The 22,718-nt window shown below is 34.9% G+C and overlaps 1 long non-coding RNA gene across 1 annotated transcript; it reads right to left on the bottom strand.

Moving 5' to 3' along the window:
- Window positions 1–20,385: 20,385 nt before the first annotated feature.
- LOC135137748 (uncharacterized) lies at window positions 20,386–20,929 on the bottom strand. The gene is made up of 2 exons (XR_010281919.1): window positions 20,644–20,929; window positions 20,386–20,592 (listed from the first exon to the last, which is right to left on the bottom strand). It is a non-coding gene; the product is annotated as an uncharacterized LOC135137748 (long non-coding RNA).
- Between the last annotated feature and the right edge of the window lie 1,789 nt (window positions 20,930–22,718).

The raw sequence follows: 22,718 nt of genomic DNA, 5'->3' as shown, positions 1-22,718 counted from the left end.
AAAAAGTTCAGCGACGGTTTGCTAAATTCATCTTCTTCGTTTCTAACAACCAATATCCTGAGAGAGGTTATCCACATGATATTTTACTACAAGAAGTTCAACTGCCTCAGCTAATTAAAAGAAGAAAATATTTTTCGTTAAAATTTTTAACACAAATATTAACGAATAAAATCGATAGTCCTTATTTATTGTCAAAAATCTTATTCAAAACCCCATCATTCAACAGCAGGAAATTGAACACGTTCGAAATTCCAACGCCTAGAACAAATGCACTGCTAATGTCTCCAATATATCAGATGATTCTGAACTATCATGATGTTAATGACAACATAGACATATTCGTAGTAAACGATTGTGTGTTAAGAGCAGCTATCCTAACTTGATATACAACATAATAGAATCAGCCAATTAAAATTGTTTAACTTTCCTATAGGATAAGGTAGTAATAATAGCTGCCTGAATAGTCAACAATTTTTCGTAACACATGTAAATACATAATCTTTACATATCATTCGGTTAGTCTGTAATTGGGTTCCACCACCTGTAGACTGGCTTTTAGTACTAATAATAATAATAATAATAAAATCAAAGCAAAGAAATCAAATTAAGTAAATTTTTTAATCAAGACGGTCTATAGCAACATAGCAAACAATAAATATAATATCAGTTGTTTCAAAAACTCGTCTCGAAGCTGCAATTTTATAGCGTTTTATTAAAAAATGACTTCTGAACGAGGTTCTGAAAGTGAAAATGAGTTACCACAAGAAGTTTTCGAAGCGGCACAAAGTGCAGTGTTGCAATTGATACCACAAAAATCCGTAAGACAATACGAATTTGCCTATATGGAATTCAAAGAGTGGTGCAGTTCCAAGAAAATATAAAGTGTCCGAAGCTGTGTTATTGGCATACTTCGAGCATAAAATAAAAAAGGTAGCACCCTCAACTTTATGGGCGATATATTCGATGTTAAAAAGTACACTGAACGTTAAAGAAAATGTAAATATAGCAAAATATTCGAAACTGATACCATATTTGAAAAATAAGTCAATTGGGTACCGATCAAAAAAGTCGAAGATTCTAACAAAAGAATAAATAGGGAGATTTTTACAAGAGGTACCTGGTAACAGATTTCTGCTAGAAAAGGTAGGTAATCGAAATCAATATAAATAGATCGATTGAAATAATTTTGACACATTTTTCAGGTCATCTTTAAATTGCCCTTTGCAGAGCTTGTAGAAGAGATGAACTAGTCAAAATGACGACCAGTGATATAGAAGATTCAATCATCATTATAAGAATTCCCGATTCTAAAAATCATAGTCAGAAAACTTTCGTGATTTCACGTCAAGACCATATCAAGATGTTGCGAAAATACCGTGATTTACGTCCGACAGTCAGTGATTTTTTGTGGAATATATCAGGGGAAAATGTGTTAATCAAGTGGTTGGCGTCAACAAAATAAGGAATGTACCAAAAGAAATAGCAACGTATCTCAAATTGCCTCACCCGGAAAATTATACAGGGCACTGCTTCAGGCGTTCCTCCGCCACCCTGCTAGCCGACTCAGGAGCCAATATTACAACCATTAAACGACATGGGGGAAGGCGCCCTACTACGGTAGCAGAGACATATGTAGAAGATTCTATACAAAATAAAACTTCGATAGTAAATAAAATATTGCAATCTTCAGCAGAGCTCACGGATGTTACCAATAATACAACTTACGGAGTAAACTTGAATAACTACAGCAGCAGCCTCCTCATTAGACATACAGAAATAGAAGCCATGATAACTAGAGGGACTGGATCTGGCATCAATTTGAGCAACTGCAACATCGGGGCTTTCAATTTACATGTAGAAAAATAAATGTTAAATTGTATTAATAATTGTAATAATAATTGGATTGTTAATTGCTTCAATAAAGTAAAATCAGTTAATCGTATTACAAATGAGTTCAAAAGATTACAAAATTTCTGACATTTCTTTGACGTCTTAGAACGAAAAAGTGTTTCGCGGTGATGTGACAAAAAAGAATCACTTTGGTCACTAAAAATTTAACGAAAATGTGAAAATTTGATGACAGTTTTCGAAAAATTAAATTATTTGAGTGGTGATTTCTTTCGTCGATTTCCTCGATAATTTGTTCATAAGATAAAAGACGACACCAGTGAAAAGTGGGAGCAATTAAATAAAAATGTGTGGCAGAAAGTTTTGTGACTATTGAAGTCGGTCAATGTGCTATATTTACACATTGTCGCATTAACGATCAAAACAATTTCTGCCAACAACTGATAAGTATTAATAATAATATATTACAATAAAGATGAATTACAAAAATAATAACCTATCCAACTGAACAAGGAAGGCCATCAAGAGGTAGTTTAGACCACACGACCTTCAAAGACGAGAAGGCTAATTGGATAAATAATTACCATAATACCTGGAAAAACAAAGCGAAGTTTGCAACGCCCCATTTCCCTATTAGTCAATACCATAGAGATTACTACAACAAACCAGAAGGCAGTGATACTTCAATTTCTCGCCAGTTCTATGATCGAAGGAAATTTTTGAAAGATCACAACGAATCCATTGTCAGCACCTCCGTTAAAGGTATCACACCGTCGAAATACTACAGAACGATTATGACTTATCTTATGAGTCAAAAATGATGAAATATTAAGAGATGTAGATACTTATATTATTGAGAAAAAAAAAGACTTAACAACAAACATGCAGAGAAAAGGCAATAAAATTGTGGACGAACACTATTCTCTGGGTTAATTTGATCTTAAAGGAAAAAATCGCATGAAGAGGTCCAACGCTATAGTTCCACACAGAAATTCAAAATGAAATCAGTGACAAGTTAAAGAAATTCCTACATAACGTCTTGGTCTCTTTAAAGTCCATCTTTCCCTTTAATGTGAAAAACTCATTTGAATTTGTATAAATGAAATGGTCAATGACGTCGAAACACCTGAACACTGTATACTGGTCTCCATAAATTAGTACAGTCAAATAGGTAAGGAGAAATTTCGGCTAAATCTGAGAATGAACGAAATGCACATTAGAAAGGTAAGTAAAGAAGAAAAAGAAAACTCTTACTAGTAATTTAAAAGGAGTCAAATGGCGTTTTCTCCTGAAATGTGCGAAACAATCCTGAACGTGTCATGACAATTATCAAGTTGCCAAATTATTTGGTACAGCTTACTTGAAAGCAGCTACTGCTTTAACAACAATGCAAATAATTTTAGTATAATGATAGAATAGGGGATGGAAATGGTGGACTTTTTACAGCCGTAAACAATAGTTTTACACCCTCAGAAATTGAATTGATATGTCCAGTTAAGAAATAAATTCTCCTTCTTCTTTTTCTTTTTTCTTTTATATAGGTTTTTTGTTTTTTTCACGCATTAGATTCATTGGATATTGTTATCGGCCTTTTCAATGGTCTGCCCGAATTCCTTTTTCCGTTTGGTATTGATTCTCTTGCTATTTTTATCACTCTGATATCTTCAGCTCGGGTTACATGGTTGTTCAATTCCTTTTTCCTTCTTTTATTCAATCTTATCACATTTTCAATTGCGCATTGTCGCCTAATCTCGCTATTTCTTACTCTGTCTCTTGTCCTTTTTACTTTGCCTTCAAGACTTACGTATTTATTTTTCTTCGATATTCGGATATAGGAGCTCCTTCCATTATCTGTTTTCTTACTTCTTTATACGTGTTGCGCTCGCTATACACGTCGATTCCCATTGGAATTCCATGACTTATTCAATTATCGGTTTTTCTATTTCCAAATTGCATCTAATAGGTTCCGTTGATATTACCATGGACTTAATTTCATTTGTTGATACTGTCATATTATATGTTTTTACTAGTGTTACCATTCGGTAGAGTATCTTTTGTAGATTGTCTTCAGTGTCAGCTATTAATATCGCATCATCGGCATAGATTATTATGTTTATTTTGTTGTTATTCATTTTATAGCCTTTCAACAATTTTGTTCTGTCTATCAGTTTGTCCATTATCGGGTTGAACATGACTGGGCTTAGTAAATCCCCCTGGCGTATACCCCCTTTGCATTCAATTTCTCGTGTGGTTTGATTTCCAATCTGAATTTTTGTTCCTCCGTTTGTATAGATGTCTCTTATAATTATTATTAACTGTGTGGGAACTTCTTTTTCTTTTAAATGTTAATGACGTCAGATAGTCTTATTCGATCGAATGCCTTGTTAAAGTCGACGAAACACAATAAGGCCGGAACGTTGAATTCTCTATCTGGCGAACTACACTGCGTTTCAAATAAAATGCACCACCTAGAAGGAGTAGGCGTAGAATGTTGAAATTTGGTGGAGAAGACTGTTGCATGTAGACAAACATTTGATTACAATTTGAATTAAAAACTACAACTTGTTTAGATAATATACCGGGTGTTATTCGATTTTCATTAATTTTTTTATTATGTTTTAAAGACACTTGAGTAAGATTCTTTTGCAATTTGACCTGACATTTGTCATGATTGTGCTTGCAAAAATGCTACGAGTTCGCACACGAGGTAATTTTCAACAGATAACACCTATTAAAAGAAGGAAAATTATTGGGTTACATGAGGCTGGTTTACCATTTCGGGAAATCACCAGAAGACTAGGCCGAACGCATTCTACGATATTAAGAACAAGTCGAGAATGGAATAACGAAGAGCTACAAATGCGTTGCAAGGGTACCGACCGTTTCAGAGTCACCCAAGAACGCGAAGATCATTTGCTAAGAAGAAGTGTTATTCAATACCCTTGGTAACCATAACGATCAGTCGGGATGGACTGGATGACAGCAATTGGGCACAGAATCCGAGGAGTACCATCTACCGCCAAATTCGTTCCTTTGGCGTGAGATCTTATGGATCACACTGTAAACTTTCCTTACCACAAGAACCCAAAACTACCAGGCTTCACTGGTACCAAGACAGGCAACAATGGCTGTAATAGTGGAATGTCATAATGTTTAGAAATGAGTCTAGGTTTTGTTTGTGGCACTCTGATGGACGCATACGTGTTTGAAGGCCTCGAGGCCAAAGGTAAAATCTGGAATTTTTACAGACCGCTCTAACACCTGGAGTAATGATATGGGGTGGTATACACATCTGTTGAAGTACCCCCTTGGTGTTCATTCCAGGCACGCTAAATGCCCGGCGTTACATCGATTACGTGTTAAATCAAATTCTTTTTCCTTACCTCTAGAACCGTCGAAGAACATCTTTTCAACAAGATAATGCGTGGCCTCATGTGGCAATATTAACTTAAAGAGTGTTTGAAGAAAATAACGTCAACTTCTTACTCTGGTCTGCCCGATTACCAGATTTATCAACAATCGAACATGTATAGGATGTAATGCATAGAAGGCTGCGCAATTTACCACATCCTCCAAAGACTTTGGAAGAATTACTACAACAAATTCAAAATGCCTGGAATGAGATACCCCGACAGGCAATAGATCATCTCATTTTAAGCATGCATAGAAGAATACAGTCTTGTATTCGCGCACGTGTAATTTTAACACGTTATTAACATTTCTTGTGTTAGACATTTTAAGTTTTCTTTAAAATTTTAATCAAATGTTTGTCTATATGCAATAGTCTTCTCCACCAAATTTCAGCATTCTACGCCTACTCCTTCTAGGTGGTGCATTTTATTTGAAACGCAGTGTATAAAGATGCCATCAGTGGTGGATCGATGCGGGCGAAATCCTTGTTATTCTTCATTTATTTGTAACTATGGTTAAAGTTTTCCCAGTATTATGTTTATTATTAATTTCTGCGTCGTGATTAAGTGTGTAATACCGCGATAGTTATTTGAGTCGCTCTTTTGTTATTTCTTAAATGTTGGTATTGTTATACTTGTCTTCGATTCCTTTGGTACTCTTCCAAACGTCATCATGCTGTTAAATAATATTGTTAGTTGTTTTTCAAGGGATTCTCAGCCGTATTTTAATAGCTCATTGGCGATGTCATCTTCTCCAGGGGTCTTTCTGTTTTTGAATGCTGTCAGTCTTGTTTTTTTTTCCTTTACGGTTCTTCTTAGTTTCTGAGATGCTTCATATGTCTAATTGTTTTTCGGTTATTCTGTAATTATTTCCTGGAACTTGTTGATCCATAACTTAACATTCCATGATCCAATTCTTAAAATCTTTTGCTTTTTGCGTCTCTTATTCTTTTTTCGTAACTGAGTCGTCATCTTGTTATCCGTCCTAGTTCCGAGACTATCTATGAGCACATAATGAGTTTTATTCCTTATGTTTCTACTCCTTTATGCAGGCATGGGACCGGCAGTGGCCGTCGCTGAGCTACTCGATCCACCCAACGACAACCACAGGCGGAGAAAACTTCGATTTTTCATATTGAAAATGTTGATCATGCTTATGTACCATTATGTTCCTCTGTTGCAACTATAACAATTATCCCGTATGGTTTACGAAAACCATCACAAAAAATAATATTAAACTGAAATTGGAAACATTGGAACCATTACAAGAAAACAAAGTCGTTTTTTGATTTAGATATGATCAAAAGGTTGAAACAGGTCATAAAATTGTGACATCTGCATCTAATATTCAGCTTTTGTGAAGAATGTCAAAAATTCAGTAAAAAATGACCCAAAACATAATTGGTCATTCATTAATTCAAGAAGAAAGATTACCCACATATCTGGTTATCTATACATACAAAAGTGTTTGTTGTCCCCTACGCTACTGATTTTACGAAGGTAGAAGTTACCAAAAAAAAAAATTAAAAAGGTAAAAAATAGGTATATTTGCTGCTTAGAAAAAATGGTGACAGATTCATAGGACGTTGGCCGTGAGTTAAAAATGGCAGATTTTTCGAATGCTGAAATAACCGATATGGTCCTCATGTACGGGCAAGAGTTAGGAAATTCACTTGGAGCCCAACGTTTATACCATGAAACATTTCCTGAACGTAGGTTGCCCAACCATAAAACCTTTGCTGCCGTGGTACAGCGATTATGAGAAAACGGCAAATTTCAACCTTGTTGCACCGATCTTGGTCGTGAAAGAACTGAACGTGTGCTCGACGCCGGGGAAGAAATTTTGAACGCGGTTGAAGAAAATCCAGGGATAAGCGTTAAAAGATTGTCCTATCGAATTGGAGTTTCACCATTTGTGGTTTGGAGAATACTAAATGAGCAGGGTCTGTTTCCATACCACATACAACGAGTTCAACACTTAAAACCTGAAGATTTTCCATCTAGGGTTCTCTTCTGCAAGTGGCTGGTACAAAAAATAGGGAGGATTCTCAATTCGTTACAATGTTGCTTTCAACAGACGAAGCAACATTCACAAGAGATGGTGTATTTAACTCGCACAATACCCAACTTTGGTGTGATGAAAACCCACATGCAATCCAAGAAAGGAATTTTCAAGATCGATTTTCGGTAAACGTATGGGCAGGTATAGTTGGAGACCAATTGATAGTCCTCTACCTACTACCTCGTTGGTTAATAGCTCATGCTTATTTGGAGTTTTTGACCAATAATTTGGCAAACGTTTTAGGGGAAATACCGCTGGCAACAAGAAGAGATATGTGGTACCTCCATAATGGGGCGCCTGCTCATTACGCAGGAGAGGGAGAGATTGGTTTGACCAAAACTTTCTGTGGCCTCCCTTCCAGTAGTCGCGCGCGGTCTCAGAGACCGCAAGCGTATTTATTCTTAATTTGCGAAATAAATTAAAGGCGGTTCGAACTCCCTCTCCATCTACCTTCATAAGTTGTGCATTCGGATGGGCAGTGTGAGTTTGAGTGACGTTGGGTTTGTTTGCCTGCAATTGGAAGCACTTGCGGTCTGTGAGACCGCGGTGACTACTGACGTAACTTTTTTTATTATCAAAATAATCACTAAGGTATTTTCTTATGGTTTAATTTGTGGCAGCAAAACCATTATTGCCAATCGTTTCAGTAATGGCTTCTTATGAGGCGGAGCAAGAGCGACTCAGGCAAATGATGGAGGACGTGATGGATGAAAATAATGAGATTTTGGATGACGCCTATGACGACGAATCAGAAGAAGCTGAATCAGATCACGAGGAGGAACAACTTGAAAATAGTGATTCTGAACAAGACATATCTGATGTTGAAGAAACAGACGAAATCCTCAGTAATTCTTTGTCGTTTATCGGAAAGGATGGAACCCGATGGAGGAAACATTCATCTACTCCCAGAACAGTGAGGACGAGAAAAGAGAACATTATAACGCGTTTACCCGGTCCTTCAGCAGCAACACGGACTTTGAAAAATTCGTTAGAAATATGGGAATATTTCATCAATGATGAAATGATCAACATGATCGTGATCTGTAATAATGCATATATAGAGTCAATAACAGACAAATTTGCTCGCAGCAGAGATGTCTTATCGACTAATGTTGTGGAAATAAGAGCCCTACTTGGATTACTGTACATGGCCGGAACCTACCACGCTAATCGTTTGAATGCAGAAGATTTGTGGAAAACTGACGGGTCTGGTGTTGAAATATTTCGCCTTACAATGTCGTTACAACGATTTAGATTTTTACTTCGCTGTTTGCGGTTTGACAAAAAAGCCACTCGGCCGGAGCGAAGATCCAGTGATAAGCTGGCTGCTATACGCGATTTTTTCGACCTCTTCAACACCAATTGCCAAAGAGGCTATCACCATTCGGCATACGTTACCATTGACGAGATGTTAGTCGGGTTTAGAGGAAGGTGCAGCTTTCGCCAGTACATACCCTCTAAACCCAATAAGTACGGTCTGAAAATACTGGCAATTTGCGACGCACTAATGTTCTTCACGAGCAAGCTGGAGGTGTATGTAGGATTACAACCAGAAGGGCCCTATAAATTGTCAAACACTCCGTATGATGTTGTTCTAAGATTGTGTCAGCATATTTCTGGATCAGGTCGCAACGTTACAATGGACAATTGGTTCACTTCTTTGCCACTTATCAAGAAATTACTTTCTGACCACAAACTTACATCGATAGGAACCATACGAAAAAACAAGCGCGAGGTGCCCTTAGAATTTTCAAAACCAGTGAGTCGTCCACCGTGCACTAGCATGTTTGGATTTACACAAGAGAGTACCCTTCTATCATATATCCCGAAAAAAAACAAAAATGTGCTTTTAATTTCTACGTTGCATCACCACGATGAAATCGATGAAGATACTGGTGATTTGCACAAACCTACAATGATAACGGAATACAACCGCACCAAAGACGGTGTTGACGTTGTCGATAAACTGACCGCCAGTTATAACGTAGCAAGAAATACTAGAACATGGCCTATGGTCATTTTTTATTCGATTCTGAACATTGCTGGAATTAATTCCCAGGTCATTTATGCAGCGAATAACCCTAGTATCACCATTTTACGACGGAATTTTCTAAAGCAACTTGCCAATGAATTGATTTTACCTCAGTTGCGAGTTCGCGCGGTGATGACAACGCTTCCGAAAGCGCTGAAGGCAAGATTAGAAGAATTTTGCGAACCAAATACAATCGAAGTTGCAGAAACGACTGTACCAAACGCAGAAAAAGGAAGATGTGCATATTGTGACAGAAAAAAAAACAGAAAAACTAGATTTGCCTGTTTTCATTGCAATAAATACATGTGTTTGGAGCATTTGGGAGCAATTTGTCGATGTTGCCAAAAAAATGCCTTATTTTGATTATTTGTTCTCATCTCGGCTATTTTTACTTTATTTGTAGTTAGAACTAACATGTTTCGTTTCAGTAAGGTTTTAAAAAAAATTGTTTTTGTCATTTTGACCGCAATAAAAAACAATAAACTGAAAATATATTTTTTGTTATTCAGAACTAAAAACATGTATTCGTTAATCAAAAATTTTATGTTTGACGTATTATCTTTACCACTTAAAGTAACCGTTTCTAGATTTGGCGAAATGCACTCAATTTTGTTTTTTTTAAATAGCGGTCTCTCAGACCGCCGTGACTACTTGTGCTTGAAAACAGGACGCGACTACTGGAAGGTTAACGCTTGTGATTTCTTTCTATGGGGTCACATGAAACAGTTAGTATACCGAACTCCAGTCAATATTGTCAAGGAACTTATAAACAGAATACAGAACGCTGCTGCTGAAATTAGGGCCAATACCGATATGACAAGCAGGACGCAACAAAGTTTAATTCGCCGTGCTGAGGCATGTACACAAAATGAGCGCCGACATTTTGAGCATTTATTGTAATTGTGACACTCTACGTAGGTTGCATTAGCCGTTATAATTATTGTGAGCTTAAATTGTTAGATAACACAGGTTTACACTAGTTTTTGGACAAAGCAACCAATTAGTGTTCTTAGAGTACCTTAATTTTGCACGCTGAACACGGTTCTGCAATCCGTTTGTCGCCAACACGTCAAGTTGCGAGCTATTCCCCATTTTTTTTTATGTATTTCGCAATCACCTTGTATGTATCTAGATAAAATCGAATTTAAACACAAAATATCTGTGCCTAGATACAAAATTAATGGCACAGATATAGATATATTTTTTATTTCACTTTTTATCACTATTTTGATACTTAATGTTGGTGATTTCGTCAGATAAACAAACATAGAGGTAAGAGGTCCACTAATAGTGTTCTGTCACGGAAATTTTCATATTTTAAATTTTCCTACATTGTAGCCTTCAGTACTTATACATATTCAAATATAACCCTGAGGAGTAATAAATCTAAGCCATGGCAAGATGGTATTTTAAAAACCATAAACCACAATTCACTCTTCACTCCGTTTTACGCTTGTCGGGGCAATGCATTTTATCTGTGTACCTGAGCAACCCGGGTCCGGTAGGTCCGCTGGTTGTATTTGCGTTATTAAATAAGAGTAATTTTAATAGTAAAAATATTTGTTTAAGGTATGTTATTATTTTTAGAAAATAATAATTGCATGTTACTAAATGATTTAATTTTTTCAATTAGCACAAATTAGTTCTGTAATCGACTAATCGAATGTTCAATACATACATTTCTCTCGCATAAATCGCATATTTGTTACTGTTTTATATCTTTATTTTTCAGACAAATGTAGCATCTTTTCCTATTGCCACATGTGTCGTTTCTTCACTTTTTCATTGTTGGACCTAACGCGAGGTGGGCTTGGCAGGTCCGTTTTGCCCTAGAATGTGCCGATTATGTTTAAGTGTAAATCTTGGGCAAGAAAATTAATATTTTTACAACCCTCGGTAGAATAATTTATCGTGATATATTCTCAGAAATCATGAAACGAGATTAAAATAAAATGAGTTTCAACAAAAATCTGAAAATTTAAAGTTTCACTCTGGTGATTCCAGCCTGCCAGGCAGACTTTGATCCCATAAGGGGTTTAAATACCTTTCTAAGAAATTATTCTTATTTTGCCTTAAACGGAACCAGCAATTCTTCCTAAAATGTATATACTTGCCGCACTGGGATAGACGATTACCGGACATAAAAACATCGTAAGCCCATACTGAAGAATAATAATTTATGACAGGTTGCCGAGATCAGACCTTCAGCACAGAATAATCATTTCCCGTATTCTTTTGAAATATTAATTTTAATGCTGGAGATAATTATTAGATATACTCAAACACAATTTGGATACTGTAGTATCGAAATAAAAACAAAAAAATATTCTTTTTAAGCGTACATAATAAATATTGCACAATTTGCGACACATCAAACAGCGAAGCGATGACCTATTTGCAGGAAAAAACAAAAGATTTTTCAGTCTTGAATAACTAAACTATGCTACAGTAAAATGTTTATTTTTTAAATTTAATACCACAATCCCTTCTTGTGCACCTGTGGAACGGGTGTTTAGTAGCGGAAACCAAATTCTGACACCAAGAAGAAATAATTTAGGTGACAATACGTTCGAAATGTTGTTAATTTAAAAAAAAAAATCATTAAACAATACATAAAAAATACATAAACATGTTTTCAGTTATTTTCTTCGCCAAAGCTTCAAAAAATATCTGTTATCTTGTATCTTGTATCTAGATACATTTCGAAAAAATCGAAAACAATCTGTATCTAGATACTTTTATCTTCCATATATCTATATCTGTATCTAGATACTTTTAAATGTATCTGTCCCCAACACTGGTAGCAGAACATCTTGTACCCAGTTTGAAGACCCAATTTAGTAATAATTCAAAATTAGTAGTTATACTAGATAATGCTAGTTACCATTCGGCCAAACTAGAAAAGCCACCTACTAAATGTTCAAAGAATGCTATTCTCCAAGATCACCTGGCAAAATATGACATTATTTTTTATCTTAAATTGACGCAGAAATAGTTATAGGATAGGCCTTAGTTGAGCCAACCATTGTAAATGCTCCGATCAAATATGAAATCGATGCATTACTGACACATAACATTGATGTGTGACGATTGCCACCTTACCATTCCCAATACAACACAATTGAGTTGGTATGGACCCAATATAAAGGATTTTACAACAAACATATCCATGAGAATTTCAATGACAAAGATTGTTACTCATTTGTGGATTGAAGCTTTAGACCATTTTACGCTTAAATGTAGCAAAATAGCATTCACCACTGTGAAAAATTAATACAAACGGATTGGCGCAAAAAAATGGGTATTTTAACGCCAAAAGGATCTGTAATTTCTTTGGCGGACTGAGATTTAGAAAGTGACCATTCCGATGATGAGAACGTCGAATATATTGTGGAAGTTGATGAGCGTGAAATGAACAGTATGAACACCATTCCTTAAGCGGGGTCTAGTTCATCAAGCACTTAATATTTTGATTAGTTTTAATAAAAGTGGTGTCAATCACTTCAAAATAATCCCCCCATGTCAGATCATCTACAATGTTACGGATTGTTCCCGACATTATTATGTCAAAAATTTGCGACGTTGGTCGTTTTTTAATTAAAAAATAGACTTTAGTTGAGTTTCATCTTAAAAATAGTTTTTTCGTTTTTAGTTTTTAATTTTTAAACGAAACCTTGTAATTCCCTATAAAAAGTGCTATCGTAAGGATGAAAAAAATTTTACCTTGTTTTGGCATATTTTAATGACCGTAGGGAAGAGCGCTAATGATGCCTTGCAACAACAACAAATAATCTGGACCAAATTACAATCTGTAGATGATTTTTAAACCCTTGATAATTAATAATTAGAAATTTCCCAATAATTAATCTGAAAAGAACCGATATTATATAATCTATATCACTATATCAAGCTCTTCATCACTTATAAACTTATAATTTTGTACCTGAGAGCGCAAAGTGCATAACTCCATTTTTACATAAAATTGGATAAAGTCAGATTTTAAATACAACTAACATAATTTTTACATTAACAAAGAAAAAATTAATATTTTGTTAATATCAAAGAAAAGTTTCAATGAAAAAAAAGACTAACTCCGCATAAATGTGATAACGTAAAATGATTAACTGCATGTTCGCTGAAAATAATAATACAAAAACGCATTGGTTTAGGTGTCAGTTGTAGTTAATGTTTTTATTTTCATCACGACGTTCATAATATTGTTACTGTTGACAGTGATTTTATCTAATAACGATTGTATTGAAAAATAACAAACTAGTAATAGTTATTAATTAGTAATTATGTTGATTGATGAAAAATTTTCGCCACTTGTGCCATATTCATCTAAGTTTGACGAAGCGTTTGGCTCAATCGAACTAAAAAGATATATTCGCAAAGAATTAAAAATACCACAAAATGTTCCACAGCTTAGCGAGCAGAGAAGGACAGTTAGTAAAAAAAATACCAAGATTTACTAAAGCTTTTGAAATGGGTACCGGAAGAATATCAAGATTATTTTAAAAATCTTCCTCAGTCGGACACTGCAGAAGATTTCCCACTAACATATTCTTCCGAAGATAATTAAATATAAGGTCACTGTACCCTATATGGCCTACCTAAGCTTTGAGAATTTTTTAAATTTTTGTAAGAACTTGAAATGGAAGAGTAATGGTGGGAATTGAAAGAGGTTACATTTTTGTACATAATTTTCAAATTTCAGACATTTCCAAAATTGTAGAGCCCGACAGTACCCGGTTTAATTAAAGTTTGTCTTTAGGCCAAATTGAGTACATAGATACCCAATATGGCCTGTTTTTAAAAAATCGAAAAAGAAAAAACAAAAATAAGCACGGAAAAAAAGTTTGTTCACAAACAAATTGGTAATTTTCACAATAAGGAGAAATAAAAATATCTTTATCATTTTTAATGAGATCCACGCACTCCTCGTGCACGTATTTCTTACATACGGAGCATATTCTCAAATCTTTTACAATACTTTCTTGGTACATCTCGCAAAAACAATTTTCTTGCTTCTTCCGTGAGCTTACTTGTTGTTCATAAATTTAAATCAGCTTATTCACAAAAAAAAAATTAAACGAGAACTGCAGTATGTACCCAACAGGCCAACAGCCGGCCTAGGCCAAATTGATTCCACATGACAAGCGAACATGTTATCACTAATTCCAATTGAAAAGCTGTTAAGAAAGTACAAATAATGCAGATCATTTAAAAGCGGAAAAAAGGAGCTGCACAATTATAGAAATATGAAATTGATAACCTAATTGAGATTAAAACTATCAAGAGAAAACTTAACGGCATAAAATAGAACGCATACTGACTCGTCAAATCACCGTCACAAATAATTCCATTGTAAGTAAACGAAACGGTGTATTATTTTACTGATTGCTCCTATATGGTATAAAAACGTTCCAGAATGTATCTCAGTGGCAATCTACCACATTTTGTTTGAAACGTATGAGAAAAAGCCAATAGGCCGTATTGGGTACTAGGCCATATTGAGTTCAGTTATCTTATTTGAAATATTCGAAATTTATTAAAATTATGTATGGAGATTATCGAAAATATACATATTTGTTACTAGTTTCTCTTAATAAAAATCTTGTTCTCATTTTTTTTATTTTTTTATAAAAAAAAATTTGGAGTTAGTGTTTTTATAAAAATTAAACATCTAGATGAGTAGTGACAGCGTAAAATGACTAATTCCATTAATGCCATAAAATGGGTATTTTTTGCTAAAAAATGTTGATGCTTTTTTGTCTAATTCAGGTATTTACAAGTTTTTATTTGTTATATTCAATATTTTGTATTATTATATATTTAGAATAAGCTAATAACTTGCTATGTAAAGCGAGCCACAAATAATATAATTGCTCTCACTGAAAACCGACAATTTCGAGTTACGCACTTTGCGCTTGCAGGTACAGAATTTTAAAAACAAAAGAAATTAATAATAAATAAAAAAAAACAATGCATTGAATGGCTTATCTGTAGTCCTTCATGAACGGCTGATCCTCCTCCTTGGTTCGACAGTCGAGATGTTGCGCCCACCATGGAAGAATCATCAAAAACAGAAAGCGAGATAGGCAAACCAATTCCGCAAAAGACGAAAGCAGTGGAACAAAGTTGCAGCCGTAACCGTACCTCTGAGACAACGTAACGTAACTTAATCTGGCATACGTTGACATAATCTCCAATGTAATAGCAACGTTAACTTCACGAAAACTTCTATGAAAAACTTCTTCAAAACCAAAAAAGAACAAACACCTGTGCGAAAACCGATGAATAAATTACTGGATCGTGAAACAAAGAACCCTACTAACCTTTGGTGTTGAGGGACGATAAATAAATAGGCTGTTCTCGGACGCACGCACAGTAATGGAATCCGTAAATCCGACACTCGTCGAAATGCAGATCTCCCAACCTGAAAAAGTTCGTTTGGGTGGTTTTTGTTGTGTTTATGAATTCACCTCGTGGAGAAAAAACTTCCAACAATCCTGTACAACACCAAGAATTCAAAGAAAAACTTCTGTCGCGAATTTTTGTCATACTTTTGTTTGTTGTCGATGTTTGCCTGTTGCCATAGTTACGAAGCAAATACAAAGGCTTCTGTTACCGTAAAAACAAATAAAACGGGCGCAATAAATGGGCAATATAATACACGATAAAGCTATAATTTCGGCCGAGCTTGAGTTAAAACTATTCCTGTGTATAACAAGCAGGTTACGCTCGATAATTAATTTAAGGTTCTAGGAAGGATAAAAAAATTTTTTGAAATCTAATGTCGGTATTACTAGATTTCAAAAAATATATAGTTGGATTCATGTATCTTTTGACACACGTGACCGAAGTATCATACAAGCTCAGACAGCACCTACCATAAGAATCTTTGTTTTAAGGATTACAAAAACGAAGAGCCAGACAAATAGTATGTCTACCGAAATTAGGCCAAATTACGCTCTACGTCAGTTATTCTCTTCCACAAAGTTACTTGAATTAGAAAAAGATAAAATACGTAATAAATGCGTCCACATAGTGCGACAGGCACTGATGTAGTCAATCTAGTGACTGATAATAATTCATCGATTTTTCATCAAACGTCACTGTCATTTTTGGTTTTACTCAGAGTGGTTAATCGCAGTTTTTCGTTGTTCTATTCAAGTTTTCTATTCAGTTCTTCGTAAAGTTCGTTGGTTGTTAGGATTCTTGTTTCGTTGTCCTATTTTTTATGTTTTGTTATCTTATTTCTTGTTCGTGTTTGGTCTACAACATGACGGGCAAACGTTTGAGTTCCCGTGCCCAGGACATCGTGTCCAACTTTATAGAGTATTTTGCTCTTGAGAAGGAAAACGGTGGTCCTTTAATCTCATTAAATGGTACAGAACGAGTAAGTAAGTAAAAACCACTTGAAGGTTCGTGGTTAATAATTTCGCTCAAATTTTTAGCGAGTTGCAGATTAAAACTCGAAAAGAAAGACTCGGCGTCCTTCCCAGTCCGGCAAAATCACGACCCAATCGGAAAGCACCGAAACCAAAAGACCTGCCTGAGCTTACACATTTGTGTCATGTTGACGTTATGAACATTGTCATCTTTTTGACTAATTACTACAAAGTAACAGTTATTAGTTCGGACGTTAGCTTTTGGTCACGTATGTAAAAAGATACATGAATCCAACTATAATAACTTACATTCTCACTGAAACTTCGCACACACATTGCCGAGGCCATTCAAAGCAAAATATATAAAACAACTGATAATAATCTTTAAGTTTGTAATTCAATCAATCCACAAGGGGGGAATTGCATACTTTTTAGAACACAGTGGCTGCATATTAGAAGCTTTATCAAACTTTACGCTGCTGAAGTAACTGAAAGAACAGTATTGTTACGAAAGAAATCCATATGTCGCCCCGGTACGACGCCTATGAGTCTTCTAGTATGTATGTGTTTATTCTGGTATGTACGGCGGTGATGACTCGTCAACCGGGCGACGCGGCGTTCGCTGATGTAAAACCTGGAAACGGAAGTTGCGATGGGCAACCCAGAAAACCCTCGAAACAGCGTTCTCCAACCATCGAGAGGAACGTGTAGGTTTAAATAGAGGCCACCGTCCCGAACGATGATTATTGAATTCAGTCAATAGAGTCCACGAGAGCACAGTCAAGTTGCGCCGAAAAAATTTTCTACATAATCGCTGTGTAATATTCAGTCGTGTAATTTGAGTTATTAAGAAACAAATTATTGAATTTTATCCATTTTAATCACCCGTTGAACGTAATAATATATTAAAAAAGTACGAATGCGCTTTCTCTTATTTTGGAGATCCAGAGTGTGCTATTTCCAAATTAGTCTCTTATTAGAAAACAGTGACTGCATACCCGCAGCGCCATGAAACTTTGCGCAAGTGTTTTTGAGGCAATTCAACACAAAATATTAAAACACTGAAAATTCGCTCTCTTTTACTTTGGAGTTAGAGAGAGTGGAATATCAGAAAATAGTTGTGCTGAAAGCAACGACTGCATAATCGTAGTATCATGAAACTTTGCAAAAATGTAATTTTAAAATTAGTCTCTCAGAAAACAATGTCTGCATACTCGCAGCATGAAACTTTGCACAAGTGTTATCGAGACAATTCAAGACACAATGTATTAAAAAATTAGTTGAAAGTTATTTCGACAGAACTTCCCTCACACTTGAGTACAAGTCTGCTTTCTCGAAAATCATTTGATTTGTGAATTTAATTTTTCTATGATAACCCTAGTAAGTTAAAATAAAGATATGTATTCAATATTAAAGTAAACATAAAGAAACATGCTAGGGGTTTGTTTCAAGTGAGTTTTTTCAATACAAAATTTTATGATAACTTCATCAACATTTTTGCAAGGACTGTATACCAGTTTCCCCAAATGCAGTGTAATACTAATATTGTCTGATTCATTAATTTTTTTGACTCACCCTGTATAAGCAAATCTAAAAAACATGAATGCAATGAAAATTACAAGTATAGTTTGATCATATTTTACACATTTTCGAAAGAATTTATTCGGCAAAATTTTGAGATGACATAATCATTTTTTTGGGGTTGATAAACAGACATATTTTGATTAAAAAGTTACCATGTGTGGCGGCACAATAACACGTCGGTAAGCAGAGAATAAATAAGTCGTCTTGTGGTGTAGCGGTTAGCATACTTGCCCGGAAAGCAAAGAGACGTGGGTTCGAATCCACCGAGGCACAACATTTTTCTCTGCTTACCTACACCATGCTTATAATAACTTTAGAACGTCTACAAGATTTCAAAGCATTCGGTTTTGTAGTTCTTGATTAAATCAATAAAATAAATTCAGGCATTCATTAATTTTTTTGAATCATTCTGTATATGCAAATTCAAAAAATATGAATGGAATGATAAATTACAAATACAGAATCATGATATTTTCTACAATTTAGATAGGATTTCTTCGGCAAAATTTTAAGCTGACGTCATCAATTTTTTGGAGGGTATAAGTAAATACATTTTGATTAAACATTTATCATGCTTATCATAACTTTAAAATATCTACAAGATTTCGAAGTATTCGGTTTCGCAGATTCAAAATTAGCTTGCAAAATGTTATTCTATAATTTTGATTTTTTTTCCAAAAATCTTGTTCAAAAATTTCGGATAAAAACTCAATACCGAATCATAAACTACATGTTATTTCATACAATCTAAAACCCATTTACTATGTACAATTTTGAAGTGACGTCATCGCATTATTGGTTGAGATGATTAGACAAATGAGACTTATTACTTCGTACTGTGGGGTTCATGAAAGGTCGAGAAAACGTAAAAGTAGAGCTTCGACCGACGGATTGGATTACAATACTTCCTTCGCTTACGTTCTGGAAGTAAAAATTGAGAATTCGCTCTCTTTCGTTTTGGACTTAAAGAGAATGGAATCTCAGAAATTCGTCGTCCTGTAAGTAACGGCTGCATAATTGTAGCAACATGAAACTTTGCACAAACTTTTCTAAGGCGATTCAGGACAAAATATTCCAAAATTGAGAATTGGCTTTCCTTTGTTTTGGAGATCCAGTAAGTGGTAATTCCCAATTAGTCTTTCAGAAAACAGTGGCTGCATACTCACAGCATCATAAAACTTTGCACAAGTATTCTCGAACCATTTCAAGACAAAATATTTTAAACATTTGTATAAAGTTTTATGCTGCACCGATTATGAGTCGTTACTTTCAAAACGACTGATTTCTGATGTAGGTACCACTTTCCGGATCTCCAAACCAGGAGAGGGTTTATCCCCAATTTTTTAATATTATGTTCTGCACTCTATCGGAAACGTTGCATAAAATTCAAGCCGCGATTATGCAGGACGCCTGATTTCTGATACATCAATTTCTGAATTTCCAAACAAGAGACCAAGAGAGGGAAAATTCTCATTTTTCAATTTTTTTACTCTAAATTGCTTCGACAATATTTGCATTACGTTTTAAAATACTGTGTAAATGCATTTGTTACTTTCAGGACTACTAACGGCTGATATACCAAAAAAGAGGTTGAATTCTCAATTTTTTGTATTTTCTGCTAAACTGTCTCATGAAGATTTGTGTAAAGTTTTATATTGCTACAATAACGTAATCCTCACATTCAGGATGTCTAATTTCTGATACACCTACCATTCTGTGGATATCCAAAATGAGAAAAGGTTCATCCTCACTTTTGTAATATGTGGTTTTCTATAAACTTATGGCTCATACGAAAACGAAATTTTAAACAGATTTCTCAATGTAGTGCCATTTAAAACTTAATAACAACGCAAATAAACAACAACTAGTAGATGTGGAACAGCAAAGTTCTGTGACACACCGACAAGATTTTTTGAAAATCGTGTTGCTTCCTGGTTTTATGGCGTGTCAAGCTGAATAAACCAGGAAATAATAAACAATTATTATTATTCTTATTGATTTTTTTGTCTAAGACGGCTTGGTCATGTACTACTGGTAAAATAAAATTACTCCAAATTACTCGCAGAACTGTCAACTTTTATTTCTTGTTAATTTTTTTAATTTCCACAAATAAATTGTCATCAAAAATTATCAAATCGTTCCGTCCAAGAATATCACGCCTTCCAGTAATTTTCGTTACAGATGTAGCAGAGAATGCAGGGATCCTATTAAAACAGGAAGGTGCCGATTTGCTGATGACGATCCTTACAAACGTTCGTTTGCCTATTAAAAACGACGTATAAGAAAGTGTAAAATATACTTTGAACTACGTACATTATCATCTGCAGATTTTATAGCCGATCGTCTACACGTCGAAAAAGGATGTTTTCCATTGGGTTCTTGCTAAGTACATGAGCGGATGCCGAACAGTTCAAAGGTGGTATGCGTTTACTGTGACACAGATCTGTGCAACACTGGACAGTTTCTATATTTCACGGGACCTAATTCTACTGGCACCAGTGACACACAAACATCTTGTGATTCTACATTTTTATTGTCCATTACGTTTCTTCATTAATTTTAAAATAAAATTGACAGTAATAAAATTAGACTATTTTCATGTATCTTGTCGTTACTAGGAGAAACAAAAGAAATACAGTTACACAGAGCCACGCTAGAAAGATAAATACCATTTGCAGCCGTGTTCTAGGAATAATTCAATTCGTCCACTTTTTTATGAAGTTTAAATTAGTCTTGATGCCCATAATGTACCTAACTAATCAAAACGTTGCAGTTTTCTGGAAATCAGTGAGTTCGAATGAACAAAGTTTCGTGTTTTTACGATAGTTCCACTTTTACTTTGCCAACAAAGTTAATATCAAACACCAAAATGGGAGAAGGCAATAAATCTAGAACAATGATAAATATGTATTATTAAAACTAATAGACAGCAGTAAGAACTAGTTTCGCAACTGGCTTATCCATCAATTCACGAATATGTACGAATACGATACCAACAGAAGGAGGGTTTGTATATATATGCGCGATACAAAACAATGAAAACTGTACTCTCTCTCTATACATTTAAACCTCCTTGGTAAAAACATTTCGCCAAAATTTGAGACATGGGCACAAAATGTAAAAAAACTCGCGAAGAATTCGAAAGTGGCCTTAAATTGTGATCGTCAACAAGTTAGCATTGAAAGGGAATATCTTTTATTCAAGTTTGGTAACAATGATTAGAACTGAGAAGAAATATTTAGTTTTACATGTAACAAAACAAATGAACGAAAAGGTGTTTCCTCTTTTGAGAAAAGATAAAGCTGTGAAATAAACTTGACAAGCATATTTTCCCAGCTGCAAAACCCCTCCATCTTTTATGAAAAATCAATTATAAATTCCGATATAAAATTATTAAAATCCTATCAGCCACATATAACGGAAACAAGCAAGTTTGTGAAACCCTAGCTACAATAATTGGATGGCAATGCCCCGGTTCTTATAGTGGCGTTTTGGAAATTCTTTCTTTTCCACTCAGCAGAAAACAGAAACACTGCAATAATAATTTTGCCCGTTCAACTTACTGATGGGGCAAGTCCGATTTGTTGTCTGTCTTCGATATTTCTTGGAATATAGGTAAGAAATTACCCATCGACATAAGTATCTAAAACTTTTTTTGTAGCGATCCGAAAGGAAATGCAAATGCTAACCCTGTTGACCAAATCGAACCTAACCCGGGTCAAGCTGATGGGGATCAAGAAGGGAATCGGCAAACTCTAATAAACTTAATTAAGAAATTAAAAAAAATATATATATATATTACATCCTATTGCGATTTTGTTGGATATTTTTTCTGGGATTCGGTCGAGAATTTACCCGAAAACAGCACTGGATGGAAAATAATTTTCCTATATAGAATTACGAGAATCGATCAAGCTGCAAAATAAACATATACCTAGAGATGTTAGCTAATGGATGAAACCTTCAAACAACTGGACGGGAAAAAGACAAACCGGTGAGCTTCTTTGGTTCCGAAAAAACAGAGAATTCCCCGGCCACTATCAAATCCACTGATACCCGAAAGAAAAAACAAATGAGTTCAATGAACAACGAAAATAGGCCAAATGAAAAAAAATAAATTTTAACAATGCCAAAAATGAACATCCTGTAAACTTTCTGCAGAAGAGTGACAATGAAAACTGGACAGTGGTCGTTTACCAAAAAGAGTAGAAAGAGGAAACCTCCTATCATTAGAAGCTTAATGGAACAGTCCCCGGATGAAATTAAGTCACCACCCAAAATGGCATCCTTGTTTATATCAAGACTACATCCTGAAATTACTAAAGAAAAATTGGTCAACTATTAAAAAAAGAAATTTAACTTCCAAGCACTCAAGCTCATACAGAAAT

The sequence above is a fragment of the Zophobas morio genome, unplaced genomic scaffold (genome assembly GCF_036711695.1).
Source record: "Zophobas morio isolate AGI-343-1 ecotype UQ-CSIRO unplaced genomic scaffold, CSIRO_AGI_Zmor_V1 ptg000029l, whole genome shotgun sequence".
In the NCBI taxonomy this organism is placed as follows: Eukaryota; Metazoa; Arthropoda; class Insecta; order Coleoptera; family Tenebrionidae; genus Zophobas; species Zophobas morio.
This window is presented reverse-complemented; position numbering and strand designations above follow the sequence as displayed.